Source organism: Symphodus melops (assembly GCF_947650265.1).
Source record: "Symphodus melops genome assembly, chromosome: 19".
Lineage (NCBI taxonomy): Eukaryota > Metazoa > Chordata > Actinopteri > Labriformes > Labridae > Symphodus > Symphodus melops.
In genome coordinates this window covers 11,555,451-11,573,282 of record NC_136709.1, presented here as the reverse complement: position 1 = coordinate 11,573,282, position 17,832 = coordinate 11,555,451, and the positions used below count along the sequence as shown (strand labels likewise).

General features: G+C 39.8%; 2 long non-coding RNA genes across 2 annotated transcripts; both read right to left on the bottom strand.

Annotated features, from left to right (window-relative positions):
- Positions 1-11,246: 11,246 nt before the first annotated feature.
- On the bottom strand, positions 11,247-13,040 carry LOC306840649. The gene is made up of 2 exons (XR_013781358.1): positions 11,436-13,040; positions 11,247-11,296 (listed from the first exon to the last, which is right to left on the bottom strand). It is a non-coding gene; the product is annotated as an uncharacterized lncRNA (long non-coding RNA).
- A 3,120-nt stretch (positions 13,041-16,160) lies between these two features.
- LOC306840991 lies at positions 16,161-16,979 on the bottom strand. Its single transcript, XR_013781415.1, has 2 exons — positions 16,782-16,979; positions 16,161-16,642 (listed from the first exon to the last, which is right to left on the bottom strand). It is a non-coding gene; the product is annotated as an uncharacterized lncRNA (long non-coding RNA).
- Between the last annotated feature and the right edge of the window lie 853 nt (positions 16,980-17,832).

Below are 17,832 nucleotides of genomic sequence, written 5' to 3'. Positions count from 1 at the left end.
AGTTTCCCAGTAAACAAACACTAATATGGTATTCAAATCAAATCAGGCATCTTTAAATGAGCTGTAAAATATGTCTTTAACTAAATTGCAGATTGTAATATTCAACATTGTTTTTTTGTAATATGTTTTTTGTTGTATTATTTATCTTGATTGTTTGTAAGTTAGTTGCAACATTATATTTTAACAAGTGTGATTTTTTTAAAAAAATATTATTTATTTATTTTTTTACAAAAAAGTGGCTTTTTTAAGACTTTTTTCTGTGATATTTTGAGACGTAACTGATTTGTCTTACAAAGGAGCTTTTCTTAGGTATTTTTTCACCTCAAAATCAATAAAAGGAGATCAGTTATCAGTCTTAATAAAAGCAATTCATGACAAGTGCATCTCCAGGATTGACAGCCACACAAAATATATGACAGAAGTCTTACATTTTCATTCATAAATAAAAAAAGATCACAAGAAATCATTTTCCAGCTCATTTTGCATCTCCTGCATTTGTTGATTTACATTGTTTCTTTTGGTGTTCACAGTGAAACATACAGTTTATGCTCTATATATAAACATGTGGCTTATCACATACTGGATCACTGCTTTGAATCCTCTTTACACTTTAATGTATGACCGCAAGTGTTGTTTTTATTTTTGGCATTTCTTGTAAGTGCAATATAAAGGCTTAAAGATGTGAAAGTTTTTGCACATTATATTACGCCTTAGCAAATAAAGTTTTTGTTATCATTTTCCAACACTTATGAATATGATTCTGAAGTAAACCCCAGAACAATCTCGTTTCCTCTCTGCTCTCTTTTCCTCTGCCACAGGTTTTCATTCTTCCTCCTGGAAACCTCACTTGACTGGATCCCCCAGCTTGCAGTTGCTGCAAAAAAAAAAAAAAAATCTGAAAAACTGGGTTTCAAATCCAATAACACAAGAAGCAGTATTTCAGTGTCTCTCCGATACGCCTCTTTCCAAGTCCTCCACTATGCGTGTGAAATCGATTTCCTGTGTGTGGAGAATTTGCGCCCCTGTTGGCATTGTTGTGCAGACACATGCCGGGGTTTATGATGCCCTTGGAAGCCAGAAGTGCTTCCTCCCCCTCTCTTACTTACTGCACCAATCTCCACCTCATGTTCTTTTGTTTCAGTTTGTTTGTGCTCCAAAGCACTTATCTCACACATTCAGTTTGGGGACAGCTTTGTGGCTACAACAATGAAATGCCAGTGCCCAGAAAGTTTCTCCATGCCTCTTGAGAAATGCTAATTTATTATTGGACACTTTCTTACAAGTCTGTGCAGCTCCAGTCCAAAAAAAGTTTCCTTCTATCGCCTATGCTGCGGTACAATTATGGATAGTTTATGCAACACAAAACATATACATCTCTATTGGACGATTATGTGTTAACTGCTTTCTGTCAGGTACTTTGTTATTGTTTTCTACCAGCTGATACTATTCATGGAACTCAAAGACAAAATTACTCTCTGACAGCTACATTTGAAGTCTGCTCATAACTCACATAAAAAAAACAGTTAATGCACGAGTCCAAAGCAAGAAGTAGCTTTTATAATCTGAAATGCACAAATACATACCACAAGGCCTGTAAGTGCCATTTTTGTCAAGTTATCTCCATAAAAAACTTTGGACTGATATCTTAAAAGATGTAATAAAAGGGAGGTTTGTGTAACTCCTTTATATTGTTTTTTTTGTTGTTGTTGTTGACACCCAGACACCCACTATCACACAACATAATAAGCAGCTAGAGTTTGGCTTGACATGAATCCTGGGCACAATAAACATTGTCTTTCCTTCATCTGATATAATTTATTTTATTTCATGAGAATAAATCACAATCTTTGTTTATTCTATGCATGAATTGTACAATTGTGTTCACAAGTGGATCTTTTATCATTAGATTCTTCTTCTGATTTTGATGCTGAGAGTAAAGTGTTTTTTTTTTGTTGTTGTTTTTTTTGGAGATTAATCACATACTTTGACCATATCGCCCTCACTCTAATAGCTTATTCACTCTTCTCTGCTGTTCTTATGTTGTGGCATAGGCATAACTACAAAACATAATACTTTGCCTAAGTGGAATAAAAGGACAACCGAGGAGACAATATGTCCCATGTGACTTCATCCTAGTCCAACCCCATTAGTGCAGCAGCACCCCCACAGAGGCTCAGCAAGTCACCTTAGAGATCAGTGACCGACTCCCCAGCCACCTGCTGTATAGATATTCAATGTGCACTAAAGATAACCTGGCTCGTGCAGCTAAGAGAGAGAGAGAGAGAGAGAGAGAGAGAGAGAGAGAGAGAGAGAGAGAGAGAGAGAGAGAGAGAGAGAGAGAGAGAGAGAGAGAGAGAGAGAGAGAGAGAGAGAGAGAGAGAGAGAGAGAGAGAGAGAGAGAGAGAGAGCGAGCTATTTGGCAGAAGACGGGGTTTGTCATTTGAATATAGCAAGCTTGACTGTGGCTGCATTGCATGTTGGCCTGCAAAGGTCACGTTTGAAAGCGGTGTAAATATTTGATAACTTTGATCACCAAGTCTCTGTATTACAGAACGGGTGTAATAAGGAGCCTCACATGACCTTAATTTGTTGTCTTCATGTAAGGAAAGAAAGTACAGAGTACACCCAACCAGGCAGCCTATAGGATTTCCTCTTTGTCTCTCTTGAGCAATAAAAGTTGATTTGCCCGAAGGAGGCAATTGGCAAATAAACTTGTTGTTTCTCTTTTCAAGATGGATGCCAGGTCAGATATAAATAAAACACAATGGCCAGACTGTATTTTTAAAAATAGATGACCTACAGAGCAAAGCCTCTGTCATGCCAATTCCCTCTCTGCCGTGTTTCATGTCTGTTTGAACATTATTTAAATACTTTACATTATTTTAATAGTTTATGTTCAGTAAACACTCCAAACTGTTGTCCACAGAAGTGCTCAAGTAATCACTGTCACACCAATGTACCGTACAATCGGCCTAGTAGGCAATTAGCTAGAATATCATACTTACTGGGAGGTGTTTGTGCATATGCAATTTTCATCAGCAAAAGTCCAGGTATCCATTTTTTTTGAAGGTCAGCATCTCCACATGTTGCCAAGCACTGCAAAGTACGAACAGGTTTTTTTGCTTGCCTGACAAAGGACCGTAAAAACTGTCTTAAACACGTGGCTTGTGCATGAGAAGGCACTTAAGCCTTTGACCTTATACTTTAAAGTACAAGGAAAATCAATATACTAATCCATATGCCTGTGACGTTTAAAGTAAGGTCAGCCATCATCATTTGTAGAGGAGACATATTTAAAGTAATTGGTTCCTAACCCGGGGTACAGCCCTCTCTAAGGGCTCACCAAAAAACTAAGGGGAGCATGAAGCTTTGTCTGCTCCAAGGTTTTCAAAATAAGATGAAATAACTGAAATCAAGGTAAGCCCACTCCTGGATAATACAAATGTTTTTGGTGAGATCAATTCTGGGTTGACTTGCTGCACTTGCTGCCACCATGATCCGACTTTGGATAAGCGGAAGAAAATAGAGGGATGGATGATTAGGTCCTAGGACGGCTCAGCTTTTCTTAGATACAAGAAAAGAGGTGTTCCAAGAGATTTAGGTTTGTAACCACTGTGTTACAGATCAAATTTACACATGATATTTTGCTATATGATCCATTAGATACTAAAAATGGTTTCTCTTTCTAAACAGTATATTCATGTATATCTGCACACAATGTGACAGTTTTAGTCTGAAGGTGTTTGTAGACTGAGTTACATTTTAGAAGCATCACAAATCCAATACTTTAATAGAGTTACATTTTTTGTGACCAAAAAAACTCAGAGGAATTGTTTTTTATTTTAAAACAAAAACAAAATCAGAGAAAGTTAGCTGTGTCTTATTATAACCAAATATAATAACATCTTATAACATAATGCCCTGCCTAATTGCAATGCCGCTTTCTGTGTTTTTAAGTAACCACATCACACATGTGTAAGACAGATTTTGGGCTAGTATTGTTTTAGATTTCAGGTATGTGGAAAATGCCTTTCAAACACTGCATATACAGCGGTCTACATTGTACAAAAGCATGCTTTTGAGTGAAGGGGGCTTTAAGTGCAAAATACTTGAGCATAAAATTGAGTCAATTTAGGCATGGCTGAATGTTTTTTTTCTATTGACTGGGGAGGAAACCATTTATCTTTCAGATAAACCAAGGACTACAAAATATAACAATGCAATCTTCTGACTGAGTAAAATTGGTTGCTACATGTCCTGAAAGGTTTTTATGTTTTTCCTGATAACAGATGCGTCAAGGTATGACGTCCGTTAAATTACTGTGCATGGTGTTTCTGTTTGCATATTGTAAAGGGGACATATGCTGTATTCCTCTGGATGATATTTTACTTTATTTTACCTGCTGAATCTAGTATGTGACTGCTAGAGATTTATAGCCTCTAGAGATAACAAAATTAAATCCCCCTGCATAGCTTTTCTGCATGCTTCTTCCCTCCTCCCTGCAGTCAGAATGATGGATTGGGCCACTAGTGTGAGAGGGCTGAGGAGCGAGGGCTGGGAAGCAACAGAACAGACGGGGCATTTAGTTTGATTGACCAGGCGGGATGGTTGGTAATAGCATGTCGATATTAGTTGAGTTTCTGCCTCTCTGTATCACCTGCTCTGAATTTAAATGATTTCCGATGCCACGTTTGCATCTACGGATATTTTATTTTTAGCTGCACCAATATGGATTTGACAGAAACAAGACCAGAAGGAACAATAGGCTGAAATGTTTATGCAAATGTTTATTTTGTTTATAACAGAAAACCTTGTACCTCCATTAAATGAGTAATTGTTTATAAATTGTCAAGTGTATAATCCATCCATCCATTTTCTACTGCTTATCCGGGGCTGGGTTGTGGGGGCAGCAGTCTAAGCAGAGAAGCCCAGACTTCCCTTGCCCCAGACACTTCCTCCAGCTCTTCTGGTTGGGACCCCAAGGTGTTCCCAGGCCAGCCGAGAGACATAGTCTCTCCAGCGTGTCCTGGGTCTACCCCGAGGCCTCCTCCTAGAGGTGTCCAGGAGGCATCTGGAACAGATGCCCGAGCCACCTCAGCTGCCTCCTCTCAATGTGGAGGAGTAGCGGCTCAACTCCAACTATCTTTAAGGGTGCGCCCAGCCACCCTATGGAGGAAGCTCATTTCAGCTGCTTGTATCCGGGATCTTGTTCTTTCGGTCATGAACCAGAGCCCATGACCATAGGTGAGATTAGGAACGAAGATTGACCAGTAAATTGAGAGCTTTGCCTTTCGGCTGCACCGATCCGACTGTCAGTCATAGAGCTAAGAAGGTTCCCCCACAGGCCTTTGCAATCATTTCACGTTGAGTGTGGATTTGTCTTTTTAACATAGCAGAGGCTATGAGGCTGTTGTAGCAAAAATGGGTTTCAGGATGACAGTGTGAAAGCATAGAGGTGCCTGTTTAGGGACTGTGTATCTTAAGAGGACGTGGGAGCCTGCTACGTTGTCTAGAAATCTCTCAGCCAGTCCATTTGTTGCTGGGTGATACAGTGCAGACTTGAGTGATGAATACAATTCTCTTCTATTTACGTCCCCAACTCTTCAGACACAAGGGTCTCTATCACTAACTAGCTGCTGTTGTAGACCAAAGAAGCTAAAGATGGATCTTACCTCTTTAATAGTTCTGTGCTATACATGATGACAACGTCAGCTCATTTTCTGTGGGCGTTGACTAAGACAAGGAACATGCTTTTCTCCAGCGATCCAGCAAAGTCTATATTGATTCTTTGCCATGGCGCTTCAGGCCTGAGAGTCATGTCTTAAAGGCACATCAATATATAAGTCCTTACACCAGCATTCTGATTTCTGGAGCATCTGTTTTTTTCACAGTGGTTTTCCAGCTGCTTTTTTTTGCTCTTGGGCTGAGAACAACTTCTGCACTTTAGTTGATGTACTTAACTGCTGCACTTCTTAGGCCACTATCTCCATTGATGTAATCATATCTATGGCATTTTACAGTGTCCTGTGGGCCTTATTGAATATTTTTTTCTGAACAGCCTCGCTAAATAAACAATACACCAATCTGTCATGTATGGTGTCATTAAGTGAAAGTCCAAATTCACAGTGTCCAGATTACTATTTTACTATGCAGCTCCAAACTGAAAAACTGATTTACTAATATTAGTAGATACGAATGCAAAGAGGAATACTAATTAATCTACTGGAGTTTCATGTTCTGTTCACAGAACTGTTTTCTTCAATTTGTCCAACGTAACCATCCAGTGCATCCATTTTAATGTTCATTATTTTACTATGATTTCAGTAATCGTTAACACTTATTTTTACTGTAAACCAGTTTTATTCTTTTGGGTATTTAAATTGACGAACATAACATATTAACTTGTGTTACTTTGGTTCCGGTACAATAAATTTTTATTAACAGTTTACTCCCGTCTCTTCTTTCACAGCATATATTCCTCCATTCCCCACAGTGGCGCTGTTGTCTTATCCAGTGCTGTTTAGTCTGCACTGCAATGCCAATGCTTTTTCTCAACATCTCACTATACGCTAATGGCTGAACCTCATTATAGTGAAGTGATTGAATTAAAAATGTTGGTTAGATGAGTCGTAAAGAAAATAATTTGCTGGTATGGAACAATTATAAGAACTCTGAGAATACCCAGATAGCAAAGTTGCTCAAGATCTGACATGCCAGATGGGCCCTTTTTACAAATCTGTTTAACTTTTGTCCCTTTCAAATTATATATTTTAACTGCATACGGTCTATTTATACTGAATTATTGATCCATATTCTTATTTGTAAATTGGTTATAGTGTTTTGTATATTTACAAATCACTATAATTTGTGTATATATATATATATTGATATGATATATACCGGACTGCTCCAACAGTATTTAATTGTACTTGCACAGTGACAATAAACATATCTTATCCCAGCTTATCTTTACAATGTCTCGTCATCCTGTTCCTAAAAACTTATTTTCTGCAATGATCCAAAATCCAATACAATAATCCCATTGTTGAATTCAAGCAAGCTAATCCCTACGTGTGTAGGGTTATACTAAATAGATGCATGGGGCAGCCATTTTGTTTAAGTTTAATTAACAGGCCATGATTTGAATGATTCAGTTCAATTCAAAAAACTTTATTTGTGCCCAGGGGTCAATTCAAAGACACTATGATGTCATATTAAAGAATGATTAGAAAAAAAGAGATCAAAATAATTCTAGAACTTGACCATCAACGTCATTTAGAATCTCAGTCTTCAAGGTTTAAGTACCAGAGTGACTCAGATACTCATCAGTTCACTGATTCCTTCTGAGACTTAAACAGTTCACAGATTGAGATACAGCATTGTCCAACAGACACTTCAATAAGCCCACTCAGAGTTCTTCTTTAAAGACATATTTGTGTTAAGAAGAGTCATGGAGTACAGCAGATCCCAGAGGAGGGCAGTCAATATGGGTACTGATGATTTCAGGCACTCCGCACAAGGAGCCGACAGCAGGGGCTTCCAACAGAGCGACAACTACCGGCATGCTGCTCAGCCATACGTTGAAACGTTCTACCAAAGGCAGCACTACCAACCCAACCAGTCTGGACTCCATCGCTCTTCACACCAGAGACGCCCACCCCACTGGCAGGTGGTGGCAGACCTGAAGAATGAAATACAGGGACTGAAAATCTTTCTGAAAAAAGAGAAGGAGCTGAACAAAGCAGGTCAGGCAAAAATATGCTTTACAAGAACATCATCGAGGAGTTGGAGGAAAGGTTGGACTTGGAGCATCATAAGAGACTGGAGTGTGAAAAGGAGATCAGGGAGCTGAAGGAAGAACGTATCCATCTGAATCCATCCTGTGAAACACAACCAGACATGATCGATTACTCCACCAATTCTAAGGAAGAGCTCATGGGTGTTATTGCAGCACTGACAACAAAGCTCCAGGAGACAGCCTCAAGTGGCCTGCAGCTGGACCAAGGCCTTACAGCTGAAAATGAAGCCCTCGTGCAAATGATTAAGGACATGCAGCAAGAAAGTGCCAAACAAACTCTGGCATTGATGAACCAGCTGGAGGAAAAGACTGAAAGATGTCGTGAGCTGTCCTCCAAATTCACAGCACAAGAGGAAACAAATCAAAACCTGCAGAAGAAGGTGGAGGACCTCCAAAGGGAATTGGATCTCCAAATGTCGATGAAAGCAGAGGTCATCAGTGATCAACTGTTAAAAGCAGAGCAGATTGAGATGTTGGAGAGCCGCTGCCTTGTGCTGTGTGATGAACTCAATGCGCAGGACAAGACCAATCAGACTCTGAAAAAGACTGTGGAGGACCTCCAAAGACAAGACGAATTCCAGTTTTTGAGGGCTGAGGGCCTCCAGAAAGAAATGGAGGAGGCCAATCAGACGCTGCAGGAGAGAGCGGAGGTGTTTCAAGTATTGTGCGAGCAAAAGAAAATCTCCACATGGAGAAAGATCAAGAAAGCCTTCACTCCAGACAGTCGTCGTCAATACAAGCATCTGAAGAAAGCAGGTGCTGGTCCACATGTGACCACCTCAGCCTCTCCAGCCCCTCCCCACCTCGACCTCCCCCAAAACAAAGACAGTCACAGTGGAGCATATAAAGTCTGGACTGGCAGAGGCTGGCAGGTGTCTGTCTGTCAGGACTCTACATATTCAGCACATGTTGTGCTCCGGTTTATTCCCACACATAAACAATTGGACTATTTGACCCAAATTTTAATTAAAAAAAACAACAACATAACTATCTCAAAAAAAGTTGCGATATCAGCATTATTTCTGAATTGTTGAAGGCTCTTCATGTCTTTTCCATACTGATGTTTAAATGAATATTTAGCTTGTAAAGGTTACTTTCCCTGTAACCCAACTGATTGTCAAGCACTCATGACTGGATACTGACTGGGCATTATGTTTATTTAGTGAATAAACACAGATTCCCCCTGAATCATTCCTTATAAAGATTACATAAGATTGTATAATAAAGGAGTGTAAGTGCTTTCCTCTTCTGAATCATGGTGTCATAACACATCTTTATCACTGGAAAGGAACTGGTGCTTTAATTCATGTTTTATTCATTATCTCTTGTAAATGTAAAATGGTGCAACAACTTTTGTGTCAGCAGAATATCTGATGTTAAATATGTATTAGGCAAATGCGAAAAAAATTAACTACATTTTAATGAAAAAGTATACGTATATGTTTTTTTAGTCTTATTTCTGAAACAAACATTTGGAAAAAGCTTGATCAGCTCTCTGTATATTTCAGTTTTCCTTATAGCTAGGACAGGGGAGTACATTTGGACCTCTGATGTAGTTTCTTATATGTCCTGGTGAGTATAGAGATGATGTTGTAAATTATCTTCCTGCATAGATGCTGTTTACCATCAGTTTACAGCTGTTACCAGAGTGCCACCTTCTGGCCAACCTGCTTATCACGCAAAAGTACTGTTCTCAGATGCTCCAAACCCTGAGACTCAAGATGAACAAAGCAGAGTGAGTCATAGCTCTACCCTGTGAAGTTTGAACTGTTTTGTGCATATTTTGAATGTTTTTTTTCTCCTTATGATGGCAAACATCTAAACTGTAAAACTGTAATTCCATTTAATTATAAACCATTAAATATGTCTAATGTTTCATTTAACTGCATTTGCACTACACTCAGATATAGGAATTATTTACACTCAGTGTAGACTTATGTAGATTAAGATTAAGTTATATTCACCAGCAAGAAAAGTGTTCCTGTTTGACTTGCTAAGTACAGGATGTTGTAGATAGCATTTTTCTGAAACGTGTCTATGCATATTATTTTTGATGTAAAATTATATATTTACATTTAGAGTGAAATAAAAGCCATCTAACTGCCAGAAATTAAAAAAACGAGAGCTTCCCGACAAACACAACTACCTCTCAGGGCTTTTGTCCAGTCCTCATAGAGATTTAAAATCTTTCTTCATGTACAGAGTTTATATTTTCAAATATACCACTTTTAACACTTCAAGAACACAACAACTTTATTGTTGTGTTTTCCTTTCTATATTAAACCTAAATAGTCAAATTGTTTTTCAACTAAATAAAAGAGAAAAATCAATTTAAACTACTTCATTTCTAATAGAGAAGAAGTACTTTTCAAGAAGTACTATTGTAGATTCAGATTGCGTTTTTATACAACAGTGCGAGCCCTATATAGGCTATTAGTCCCCATCTCAGTGGCCATGACTTTGAATCCAACCTCAGTTGTTTGCTGGATACCAATCTCTCTACCCAACATGTCCTGTCTCACTTAAGCTGCCCCCAAAAAAACATTTACCGTAAATATCAGCTTTTTAGAAAGGAGCGAAGAACTGTTCGAATATTAACTCTTACTGTTATTTTTGTTATTTTTTATATACACAAAGCTGCTGTTAATCAGAGATTGCATTAGGTAACGTTTTTTATATATTTTTGTTTAATACTCATTAAACAAGATTCAGACATCAGACAGCTTCTTTGGTGAATACTTAGTCTGTATGCTCATGTTGCAGGAAAAAAGTTTATAACATTTCTACATCTTACAAAGTTATTGCAACACTACCAAAATGTTGCTGGTAAAAAACGCCAATAATTGTCCCACATAAATGTGTGAATAAATGAATACATTTTATGAAATAAAAGCATCTTGTACAGGTGTGTGGTCTGTGTAGCAGAGGACTAAGTAATGCCGGAAGCCGGATACCATCTGCTTCTGAGATCTTGTCATAATGTATGCAGATATTTAGATTCAGGCACAGCGGTGTGCCTGTAACATACTGACTTTGTTCTCATAGTAAGAGTCTTCCCACACACGTCTTATCTGTAACAGCCAGAATTATTTCATTTTTTCCTCCTTCCTATTATATGCTACAGTATGAATAAAACATGACAATCAAGTCAGAGTGGAGGAGATCTCCATGGTTTTAAAACAAGAATAACAGTAACGCACTGTTAAACATAGAGAAAGTGTCTGGCTGAAGTGTTTTAAATGTATACATAGCTTATGGGGTTTAAATTAAAAGCCACTATTTCTAATGTTATGAGCTGGAATTAGAGCGTTTATAACTTTGGTAAATAACAGAACAATGCTAAAACGTCAAAGTCTTGAGAAACCTATTCCCTGCTTGAGCAACAAGCTTTTATCAAAAAGGTCCCATATTATCTGTAGCATCCAGTCAATATAAAGAAGGCCAGAACTGGTGATAAATGCCTTTAATGTCCGTCGGTGTCATTCATCAACGTAAGAGCTGAGCAAAAAACAAACAATAATTACAAACGTTTTTTAACTGAGCAGCTCATTAATTTCCTTCCTTAACTTTACAGAACGTCATACATTTGTAATAAACATTTACATAACTAAAATATTCTTTATGTAATTGTACCAACCTTGTTCCCCAATTGACTGATGCCAAAACACTGTTTTCTTTAAAGTTTCTGTACTGTTTAACTCTCCATCAACGTCTTTTTACTGGCGTTTGTTGCCATAGCTACCGTTGTACCGCACTTCCGGTTAAAGGAAGCCTTCAAAATAAAAGCCCCAAAACTCCACCATAGACGAAAACTAAAATAAGTCAAATTATTGGCCTTTACACTCCCACCAAATTATTTACTGATAAACACAAAACACAAATAATTTCTTTAAATCATTAAACAACAACAACAACAAACAACCCTGTAAACGTGTTGTAACTTTCACACATCAAAACAATTTCCGCATTGTAGAGTTACTTTTCATAGTCTTCCAGTAGCAGAACTAACTTATGAACTGGGCGTTCTACTATAGACATTTTGTTCACACGCCGACCCTTCTTGGTAAGATGTTTGTCAGCAAAACCGATTTTGACCTTTCTGACAAGCCCATCTATGTCTTTTACAATGTCCAAAACTCGTCCAAGTTTCCACAGGGAACGTGGTTGCATTTCATCCTTGTCTATTATTATGTCACCAATCTGCATGTTTCTTTTAGGCGTGTGCCATCTTTGTCTGACCATAATGTTCTGCAGGTATTCCCTTTTCCATCTGCACCAAAACTGCTCAAGCAAGTACTGCACTTGACGCCATCGTTTTTGTGCGTACAAGTCCTTGTTGACAAACTGTCCTGGGGGGGGCAGAGCAGTTGAAGTTTTCATGGTGACGAGATGATTTGGAGTGAGCGGCTGTAAACTGTGTGGATCATTGAGATTGTCTGTTGTCAGGGGGCGGCTGTTTACAATAGCAGCCGCCTCATACAAGAAAGTTCTCAGGGACGAGTCGGTAAGGCGACCTGGTGCAAGAGCCAATGCTGCATTGAGAACGTTTCTCACAGTCCGTATATGTCGTTCCCACACTCCACCTGCGTGACTAGTATGAGGGGTGTTTAGGACAAAGTCGCATTGTTTTTCTGCAAGAAAGGCTGTCAGTTTGTCAGTGTCCATTTCACCTTGTGCTGCGTTCAGCTCATTTTTGGCACCTACAAAGTTTGTACCCTGATCGCATTTTATTTGTCTGACGGAGCCTCTCAAAGCAATAAAGCATCTGAGTCCATTTATAAAAGTGTCTGTAGATAGGTCCTCTAGCATTTCAACATGGATTGCACGTGAATAAAGGCATGTAAAGAGGAGGCCATACCTTTTGTATTCTTTCCTTGCTTGTTTGGTCAGGAACGGTCCAAACACATCCATACCACAGTAAGTGAATGGTGCGGAGTGTTCAACTCTCTCTGGGGGTAAGTCTTTCATTCTTTGTCCTTCCACGGGACTCCTCTGTCTTCGACAAAACACACACTGGCGAATGTAGGAAGAAACCATTTGATTTAACTTTGGAATCCAATAGCCATTGGAGCGTACCTCGTTCATCGTGAAGCCCTTTCCCTGATGATTGGTCCTTTCATGACAGTGGGCAACTATAAGTTTCGCAATATGGTGTTCCCTGGGGATGATGATTGGGTGTTTGAATGAGCTGGGAAGAGAAGAGTGATGGAGCCTTCCTCCCACCTTGAGCACATTGTGCTTGTCCAAGAAAACATCTAAGTTGCACAATTTGTTGGTCTTTGGAAGTTGTTTGCCTTTGCTTAGTGTCTCTATTTCATTTTGATAGGTTTGTCTTTGTAAATCTTTGATAATCACAATTTCTGCATTTTGTCTTTCAGTTACAGTGGCTAGTGTCTTTGATTTGTCTTTGAGAAGGTATCGTCTGAGCCGTGCAACCGCCCTAGCAGCATGGGACCAGGAAGAGAATTTTGTGAGCCGGTCACTGAGGCTTGTAACTTCAGCAGTCTCTGTGTTTAATGTTTGTCCCTTTCTCACCTCTGGGTCTCCGACTGGAAGATCAATGGTGTCTTTTTTTGGAAGATAGATGCCGTGGTGCGGTATATGCCATGTCTCACCGGCTGATCCATTGTCATCAGTCATTTCTGCATCGCCCCTTTTAATTATGTCACTCATATATTTCATGTAATCCTGTTCGTATTTTTCATCCTTTGTGAGTTTCCGCTTGAGCTGATTTAGTCTGATTTCTGCAAGATGTTTGTTATCTGGCATTTCTGGTTTTTCTTTAAATGGCAGTGGCATTTCGAAATGGCCGTCCTCTGTTTGCGTTATGCCATGCTCAAGTTTCTGGAGGAATACTGAATCCTCTTGCGACACTGTCCTTTCACTTCCATCGGTCTCTTTGAAATCTCCTTCCAAAGCACGTATTGCATCAGCTGGAGTGGAGGGAGGGATTTCTTTTACAGTGACTCTATGACAGAGACTGCTTGCCATGTCCGTTTGGTCACGTGGAACAGAGTTGCCCACTATGCTCCAACCTAAATCGGTGCGAATGGCATAGGGCTCGTTTTCCTTGCCTAATATCACTTGTTTGGGTGCGAGAGCTCCGGGACAAGTATAACCTATGAGGAGACTCACCTCACAACTGAGGAGTGGAGGGACTTCGTCTACAATTGGCAGTAAGTGACTCCACTGTTTTGCTGTTTCACACGTAGGTATGTGTTCTCTGTTGGCAGGTATATATTCTTTCATGTATGCATTGGGGAGCTTTACAACTGTGGCAGAGTTATAACCTCTCACAATGAGATTAGACACCTTTCCACTACTTATTACAGCATTTTTACCCATCATGGTGGTCAATTTCAGCTTCACAGGACAAACATCTGCCTGCAGGTCATGCGTTACCTCCTGATCAACAAAGACAGTGTCGCTCTGAGTGTCTAATAATGCATAGACAAGTTTTTCTTTGTGCGGATTGGTAGTAGTTGACAGCCACACAGGAACTATCATTGAAGTGCTGACTATTTGTTCGGATCTGGCAACATTAAGTGACATGACTGTTGCTATTTCAGGAGAGTTACCTTGAGTCGTGTTATCTGTACTCACATGTGTTTCTGTTTGCAGATAGCTGCTGAAGTTGTCATCATGAAGACAGGTTGGGTGCCTCTTCGTGCAGGTTTCACAAGTAAGGCGGCGCTTGCAGTCTTTCGCATTGTGCCCTTGCTTTAGACAACTGTAACAAAGTCTATTGTCTCTTACATATTTCTTCCTGTTTTCCAGAGACATTTTCAGGAGGTTTGGACACTTGTTCAGCCTATGAGTGTCTTGGCACAGCATGCATGGAGAGCCATTTGCTGGCGTCTGTTGGTCACTTTCTTCAGCTGTGTTTGTGTTAAATACACTTGCCTTGTTTCTTTTGCTTTCCTTTGTGTTCCCTTTGTCACTGTCATGAAGTGCCTGGATGGAAGTGATTGGATTGCAGGCAACTTCTGCTTCTAATGAGAGAAAAGAGGCAAAGTCACTGAAACTTGGAAACTCACCACCCTCCATTAAAGTCTTTGTTACCTGCCTGTTCCATCTCGCAATTATCCAGTCTGGTAGTTTGAGCAACATCTTTTGGTTTTCTTCGCTGTCATTGAGTATATGCAACCCCCTTACATGAGGCATTGCGAGCATGCATGCATTTATGAAATCTGCGAATGCTCTTAGTCCATCAGCATCGCTAGACTGCACCTTAGGCCAGTTTGATAGCTTGTCTCTAAATGCCTTCTGGACCACAAATGGTTGACCGTACCTTTGGTTTAGTTTGTTCCAAGCCTCTTTGTATGCTTCTTCATCGTTTCTGAAGAAAGTCCCTTCAAGGCATTTGCGAGCTGGGCCTGTTACGTATCTTTTCAAATAGTACAGTTTATCTGCAGCTGAGATACACTTTTGTTCAATCAATGACACAAACATGGATTTCCATTCAATGAAGCTTATTGGTTCTCCACTAAACACTGTTGGTTCAGGTGTGGGAAGTCTGTTCAAATTTAAGCCATCTTGCACTGCTTTCGCTATTTGAGCGACACTAGGGGAAGCTGCTTGCATAGGATTGGAAGGGAGTTCTTGAGCAGTCCGTTGGAACGTTGGGGCGTGTTCACCTTTTACTGAATGTACATGAGTGTCTCTAGGGGAAGCTGCTTGCATAGAATTGAAAGGGAGTTCTTGTGCGGTCCGTTGGGGTGTTGGGGTGTGTTCACCTTTTACTGAATGTACATCATCCAAAAGTGTTAACTCCCTGTCGTAAGCATGAAACCTGGCTCGGGCGGTTTTCACATCCTTTCGGGCTCTCAGGCGCTCCAACTCTGCCATTTGTTTCTTGTGCTCCTCCTCTAGGGCTATTATCTTTTCTTTCTGTTTTTGTTCCTCAAGTACGATCTCATATTCCGCCTCTTTTGCTGCTAGTTCTGCCGCTGCGTCGGCTCGTTTTGTTGTGAGCTGTGAAGATAAGGACTGCTGGCTGCGTTCTGATGCTGCTGTTGAGCCATAAACAGACAGGGCGTAGTCGTGCTTTAAAAGGCCACGTAAACGAAATCCTTCACGCTCTGCATCAAAATCACCATCAACACCACTTATTCTGAACAGAATTATCTTTATGATGTCATCAGTTACTGCCTCGCATGAGTCTACCTTTCTCCTTATATCCAGTGATGGTGCTGCTTGGTTCCTTATTTCTGAATACAGCCTTAGCACGTCCTCTTTCTTTTGTTCTACAATGTCGGCAAGCTCTGACATCTTCTCTTCTGTGATATCTGACTTTAACCAGACTCTTGTTTGACGCACCTGTGTTTTCCATAGTTCATAATAAGTTATTAGTTTTTTCTCCTTTCTATCAATTTCTTCTTTTAGGTAACTTGTCATCTTTTCAGTTTGCACTTTTAACCTTTCTGAACGTCTCGGTAAATCTGACGAGCTGTGGGCTTTGTCTTGAAGCTCAGATGATATTTGATCTTTACATGTGATTGAAACCCTTTCATTTTGTCCCTCCTCACCTTCATCATGAAGAGAGTCCTTTAAGTCCTGAGTTTCTTCTTGTAAACTTGTGCACTGTTCATCTGTGTCTACTTGACTCATCGATGCATCTTCTAATTCTTCCATTTCGAATTTTCTTCCTTACACCGTTTCCCTTTCTGACCATACGCTGCCATCTGCTGGACGTCACGGGATTGCAGTTGAACGTTGAGACCACGTTGTGCAGCAGCGTGGCGATGGTCAAGCTCTTACTGTAGCATCCAGTCAATATAAAGAAGGCCAGAACTGGTGATAAATGCCTTTAATGTCCGTCGGTGTCATTCATCAACGTAAGAGCTGAGCAAAAAACAAACAATAATTACAAACGTTTTTTAACTGAGCAGCTCATTAATTTCCTTCCTTAACTTTACAGAACGTCATACATTTGTAATAAACATTTACATAACTAAAATATTCTTTATGTAATTGTACCAACCTTGTTCCCCAATTGACTGATGCCAAAACACTGTTTTCTTTAAAGTTTCTGTACTGTTTAACTCTCCATCAACGTCTTTTTACTGGCGTTTGTTGCCATAGCTACCGTTGTACCGCACTTCCGGTTAAAGGAAGCCTTCAAAATAAAAGCCCCAAAACTCCACCATAGACGAAAACTAAAATAAGTCAAATTATTGGCCTTTACATTATCTTTTCAACAGGTTTAAAGAAATCTCAGCGGTGCCCAAACCATGTCTGTATCCTAGTTTCTTGCTAAAAATCCAGTTAGACCCTGTATTTTAACATGCATTTAAACAGACTGTTTCTGTTGCTTTAAATGCAATTGAGCTGTGTTAGCCCATGAGCCCTTCTCTGGGAGGGCACTGGTGGCTCGATCTTTCCTCGCTTGATACTATGTTTTTGACATTGGGAAGTTGGGCTCAGGGGACAGAAAAAAATATGCAGCCGTAGGACTATCACCCACCTGGGGGAGGGGTTACTTCCCTTTGTGATGTCACATTGTGTTTTCACTTTGTGATGTCCCACATGAAATAATACTGGCATTGTTTCCTTTTTTTCTAGATCCTTGTTTGCGTTGTACTCATTGTCTGATGTAGGTCACTTTGGATAAAAGAATCTGTTACATAAATTGTAGAATTGCAGAATTGTAGCCTGATGACTCAGTCTGCTTCTTCTCAGCAGCTTCTCCACAAGAGGCTCTGCAGACTCTGTGTTTCCTGTGAATTCAACAGAATTCCTTGCTCATGCCAAAAGTGATCACATTGGCACTTCATGAAAAACAACATTTACCAGCTGAAAGAGTCAGTGAGCCGTATCTGCAAAAAAAAAGTACAGCATTTCTTAACAGCATTCTGGGAACCTAGATTTTGAGTCATTTCAGATGCTGGAGTGATTGCCAGGTCTCCTGGAGTCTATTTGAGTGCAAACCTCAGTTTGTATGGTCAGACAGTGAAATGCAATCTGTCTCAATAACAAAAATTCAAAATTACTTCTGACAGAGCAGGACAGCCATATTCTATATAATATTTTGC